The sequence below is a fragment of the Chrysochloris asiatica genome, unplaced genomic scaffold (genome assembly GCF_000296735.1).
Source record: "Chrysochloris asiatica unplaced genomic scaffold, ChrAsi1.0 scaffold00068, whole genome shotgun sequence".
NCBI classification, from domain to species: domain Eukaryota; kingdom Metazoa; phylum Chordata; class Mammalia; order Afrosoricida; family Chrysochloridae; genus Chrysochloris; species Chrysochloris asiatica.
This window is the reverse complement of record NW_006408586.1, coordinates 837546-844170: the sequence shown is the minus strand read 5'-3', so window position 1 is coordinate 844170 and position 6625 is coordinate 837546.

Genomic DNA, 6625 nt, shown 5'->3' with positions numbered 1-6625 from the left:
GATGAACCTTGAGGACATTATGTTGAGTGAAATTGGTCAGTCAAAATGAGAAATACTGCCTAGGACCACTACTGTAACATACTAACAAGTCCATGAAAGCCATGCTATAATCTTAAACATATCCCCTCTGAATTTAGAGATCATCTCAAGAACAGAGTTGATGCATTAGGCACTAATGACCAAATTCCAGAAGAGTTGTGGATGACATTAAGAACTTAATTCAGCAAGAAAGTGGATCATTAAAAATTAAGGGGGGGAAAAAAGTCCAAAATGGATGTCAGAAGAGGCTTTAAAATTTGCTGCACAGAATAATGATGCTAAAGCTAATGGAAAAAATTAGGAAGTCAAATAACTGAACAGAAAATTTAATAGCACAACAGGAGAAAGCAAAGTCAAGTATTATAATTAAATGTGCAAGACCTGGACTAAGAAAACTAAACAGGAAGAACATACTCAGCATTTCTCAAGATAAAAGAACTGAAGAAAAATTCAAACCTCATCTTAAAATATTGAAGGATTCTATGGACAAAATATTGAATGGTGCAGTAAGTATGAAAAGATCCTGGAATATTCACATAGTTATTGTATCAAAAAAAAAATCAATATTTAACCATTTCAAGAGGCAGTGTATGATCAAGACCCAATGGTACTGAAGGAAGACATACCAAGCTGTACTGAAGGCATTGGTGAAAAAACAAGATATCAGGAACTAATAGAACATAACTTGAAATTATTCAATAAACTGATATAGTACTGGACATGCTCAGTTATCTATGCCAAAAAATCAACACATTCAGTTGCTGAAAAAAGTTTGGTGTTTAAATATACTCAGTGAATCCTAAGATTTAAGCCCTGACAATATGCTTCTGAAAGATCTCAGCCATGAAAACCTGATTGTGTGCAATTCTCCTTTGAAGTAACTGGAGACACAATGTGCCAGAATTAAACCACTGGCAACTGGTTTGAGGTGTCTTGTTTTCTTCTTTCGCTTATTCTTTTCCAGATGATAATAGTTAGACAATTCATTTGGCTGCTATCTCCTGAGCTCTCCAATGTCACTTGTATGAAGGTTCAAGAAAGCTGAATTTGTTATTTCATAGTTCAGTGATACTCATCATGTCACAGTCTTTCCTTTTTGAGTCTTACATTTCTTGGATTCTTCTTGTTGCTTTTCTTTCCCTTACCAGATTGCTTAAATTTTCTCCGTCATAGTGGTTGGTTTTCTAAAATGGGAGAGATGAAATATGCCAGTCTTCTTAAAGCCTGAGTGGAGAAGCCATAGGACAATATTTGTGCAGCATTCTATTTGTCCAAGAAAACTACAATAAATGTCCAGTGGAGAGCACAAAATACAGGGTAGAGAGCAGTACACAGAAGGAAGAATATTCAGTGGCTCTATTAGCAGAGAAATTTTTACTAAAAAAAATATATGCCCATTCTAAAAAAGTTGATAGAATGCCAAAATTATTGAACAATATCATTAATATCATGTGCAAGTAAAGCTCTACTGATGCTAATTCAAAAATAATTGCAGCACGATATCAAATGGGAACTGCCAAAAATTCAAGCCAGCTTAATAAGAGGACGTGCAACATGGAATACCATTGATGAGTAAATGCAGCATATACTTGAGAGATGTTTATTTGTATTTTATTGATTATGCAAAGGTACTTCATAGTATGAACAATAAAACATTGTAGAAAAATTGCAAAGAATGGAAATTACAAGACACATTGCTAATTAACAGGCACATTAGGGATCTATACATTAACCAAGCATACCTAGACCAAGCAGTCATTCCGATAGAACAATGGAATACTGCAAGGTTAAAATCAGGAAAAGTATGCATTCCTTCATAATAAAAGGTTGTCTCCTTTTATTATACTTAATCAATATGTATACTTAATAAATAATTCAAGAAGCTAACTTCTATAGATAGCACAGCATCAGGTTTGGAGAAAGACTCATTAATAGTATGTCACATACATATGACATAACATTACTTGCTGAGAGTGAAGAAGAATGAAGCACTTACTGTTGAAGAGCTAAGATATAGCTTTCAGTATAGATTACAGATGCGTTAAAGAAAACAAAAAATACTCCCAACTGGATTAATAATAATGACAAATCAAGGATTTTGTTTTACATGTATCCACAATCAATATGCATGTCAGGAATTAAAACAAGCAGGGCATTGGGAAAATCTGATGCAAAAGACCTCTTCAAAGGGGAGAAGGCAAATAAGTCATTTTGAGTAACAAGGTGCACAGGACCCAAACCATGATATTTACAATCAGCTTATATGCATGTTAAACCTGGCAATAAAAGGACATGCAAAGAAGAATTGATGCATTTGAATCATGGTGTTGGAAAAGAACTCTAACTATACTACGGTGTGTGTAATTACTTGATATGGCCCTTCTAGTAACAGTCTTTATTGTTGTTGCTGTTAGGTGCTATTGAGTCAGAACTGAGTCACAGAGACACCATGAACAACAGAAGAAAACACTGCCACATCCAGTATCATCTTCATAATCATTGTAAAGTTACCCTTGAGCCCATTGATACTGACACTTTAACAATATATATCTTTGGAGGGTTTCCTCTTTTTCATTGAGCTTCTACTTTATCAAGCATGATGTCCTTCACCAGGGACTGGTCTATCTTTATAATATGACCAAAGAATGAGAGACAAAGTCTCACCATCCTGACTTTTGAGGAGTATTCTGACAATATTTGTTCCAATACAGATTTGTTTGTTCTTCAGGCAATCAATGGTACTGTCAAGATTCTTTTCCAATACCATAACTCAAATGCATCAATTATTCTAAGGTTTTCCTTGTTCATTGTCTGATTTTTTACGTGCATATGAGGCTATTTAAAACACCATGGCTTAGGTCAGGCACATCTTTGTTCTCAAACTGGCATCTTTGCTCTTGAAGACTTTAAAAGAGGTCTTGTGCAGCAGATTTGCTTAATGCACCAACATGTTTGATTTCTTGACTGCTTCTTTCATGACTGTTGGTAGTGGATCTAAGCAAAATGAAGTCTTTGACAAATTCAATATTTTCTCTATTTATCATGATGTTATTTATTGATCCAGTGGAGAAGATTTCTGTTTTCTTTACATTGAGGTGCAACCCATAAGGAAGACTATGATCTTTGATCTTCATCAATAAATATTTTAAGTTCTCTTTGCTTTTAGCAAGTAAGATTGTATAATCTTCATATTGCAGATAGTTAATGAATCTTCTTCCAATCCTGATGCTACATTCTTCATATATATGCATAATCTAGCTTCAAAGATTAATTGATCACCATACAGAATGAAAAAATATGGTGAAAAAAAAAAATAACCCTAGTGCATAACTTTCTGTTTATTAAAACATTCATTGTCCCCTTGCTCTGTGCAAATGACTGACTGCCTTTTGGTCTATGCACATGTTCCCCATAAGTACAGTTAAGTGTTCTGGAATATACATTCTTTACAATTTTATTCATAGCCTATCATTATCAAAAAAAACATTTCAAGATCTCTCTTGAAATATAATGCTATTTGTGATAGGTTGTGATATATAGGTTGTGATAGGTTTGATGATGAATGCAACACCATTCCTTTTGAGTTTGTTATTTCCAGCATAGTAAAACCACACTATCATCAGATTCAAAATGGACAATAATAGTACGTCTTAGCTCACTAATGCCTAGGACATCGATCTTTATACATTCTATTTCATTTTTTACAACTTCCAAATTTTCTAGATTCATTCTCTGCCCATTCATGTTCTAGTTATTAATGGGTGTTCATAGCTGTTTCTCCTTATTTTGAGTTGTGACCCATCAACAAACGAAGGTCTTGAAAGCTTTACTGTATTCACATCATCACGTTCAATTCTAATTTGCGGATACAGTGTTTCTCAGTCATATTTTTAGTGCCTTCCTACATGAACGGCTTATCTGTCACCATTATATTTGACCATATTCTGGTGCTTTTCATCAAATTTCAATTTTTAATATTCTTGTGCTATCTGAAAGTGTTTGACTGCTATTCATAAAGTTTTCAGTGGCTAAATATTCAGAAGTAGTTCCCAAATCCTTCTTCATAGTCTTTGTTAGTGTGGAACCTCAGCTGAAACCTGTTTGCCACTGGTGACCCTGCTGGTATTTAAAATAATGCTGTCATAGCTTCCAGGATCACAACAACACACAAGACACCGCTCTATGACAAAGTTACATGACAAGTGGTGGTCTACGTGATGTGGCCTTTCTATTCTTAGTCTTTGTATCTCCCACAGAATGACTGGGTAAAAATATGCACAAGAATGTGCTCACAGCATAGAGAAGGGATTTGACATTGCTGTTAAGTACCATCGAGTGGGTTCCAACTCACAGCCTGTATAGGGTTTCTGTGGATCATCTGGTAGGTTTGGACTGCTGATCTTGCAGTTAGCCATACTTTGCTTATCTTACTTGCTTATAAGATAACTAAGGGATACGGTACTGTTGTGAGGATGTGAACATGTCAGTCAGATGCATGAATCCCTACTTAAGGAATTGGTCATTTTCCCATCCTGCTAGGCTTTAAATGAGTCCTATCAGAAGGCAGAAAAGGCAATCACACAACCACTGAGAAAGTAAAACCAGTAGTGAGCATATTGTTTAGACCCAAGATCCTTGCAATGAACTTCCTTTTTCCAGAAGACAGTGAGATGCAAAACCAAAGATAGTGAGAATCAGTGGGAAATGGTGAGAGAAACGGCAACGTAGGAAACAAAGCTAGTAATAAGCTAAAATTGACACAGCAAACTTCTGGATTCGTGGTTCAACAAATTTTATTGCATTAGGACAGGAGGTTTCCTAGAAAAGTGGAATGCCTCTAGGTAATATATCTGTGGAATAAAAAGAGTTTTGTAACACTTGCCCAAACAGGGCAGGGTCAAGGGCCTAGGGACTGAGAGAGATGTGCCTGCAGGCATGGTTAAGAAAAGGATGTCCTTTTATAAGACCTGTATCTCATGCATTTCTGATCCAGAATCATAACCTTTTACTTCCCAGTTTGCCTTATAACTGTGAGCATCATCTGTGAGTTGTGTGGCCATTTAAAAGGATTATCTAATTCAGCAGATAATTAGAGTGTATACCATGAAAGTTATGGTTGCTAAAATGGTTGAAGGGTTTAGGCATATCTGACGCAGCCTCATGAAATCACCCTTGACTTGTTGATGCTGGGGTGATTCTCTCTACCCTTTGTTAAATTATAGGATGACTGATGATTTTTATACATGATCTTCAAGGAAAATTAACAAATAAGTCTTGGAAGAAGTACTGCAGATTATTCCTTAGAAGCAAGGATGCTGATACTTTGTGTCACATATATTGGACTTGTTTGTAGGAGGGACAGTCGAGAAGCACACACTTCTGAATGAAGTAGGAAGTCAGTTAAAAGAGGAAAACCTTCAACAAAGGAGAAGTATTGACACAGTGGCTGCCAGAGCATGCTTTTGTGCAGGACTGGGAAGTGTTTTGCTCACTAGAACAGGTTGTTATGAACCAACTCAAGGGCACCAAACAACAACATCTTTAATATGTGCATGAGTCAAAAAAGTATTGCTACTACATATCCAGTTTATACATCCACAGATTTATTCCAAACAAAATGTGTTTAAAAATAGCTTTGCAATTAGTGAATTGTTACAGACAAGTTTTGTCAGTAATACACTTGTCTTAGTATATTTAGCGTGTCTTCAAACAAGAAAATCTTTGTGTCATGGGTAAAAATTAAGTTAAATTCAGGGTTAATATCAAAATTTTAACAAAACTCTAATAGTTGTTGCTTTTATTTCATACACTCAGGTCAGCCCTGACTCATGGTGACCCAATGTACAACAGAATGAACATTGTCCAGTCTTCTGCCATCCTTATAATTATTATATTTGAATCCATTGTTGCAGCCAGTGTATCAACCCATCTCCTTGAGGGTCTTCCTGTTTTTAATTATCCTGCACTTTACCAAGTATAAAGTTCTTTTCTAGACACAGGTTCCTCCTGATAACATGTGCAGAGTACTGTACAAAATCTTCACTTCTTAAGAGCGTTTTGATTGTACTTCTTCCAAGACAGATTTGTTTTTTCTTCTGGCAGTCCATGGTTCTTTCAGTATTGCTCAACAAAACCATCATTAAAATGTATCAGTGTTTTTTGGTATTCCTTACACAGTGTCATGCTTTCACATGCAAATGGGGCAATTTAAAATACCATGGCTTGGGTCAGATGCACCTTATTCTTCAAGGTGGCATCTTTCTCTGTATCACCTTAAGATTGGTCTTTTGCAACAGATTTGCACACTGCAATATGTTACTTGATTTCTTGACTGCTGTTTCCATTAGGATTTATTGTAGATCCAAATAAAGTTAAATCTTTGAAAACTTCAACTTTTACTCCATTTATCATGATATTGCTTATTGGTCTAGTTGTGAGGGTTTTTCTTTTCTTTACACTGTGTTGTAATCCATATGAAAGATGATTCAATTTCTTTTTGTTCTATCAAGCAAGGTTATATCACATGTTGTTGATGTTAAGTGCCTTCGAGTTCATTTTAACTCATAGGGATCCTGTGCAGGGTTTC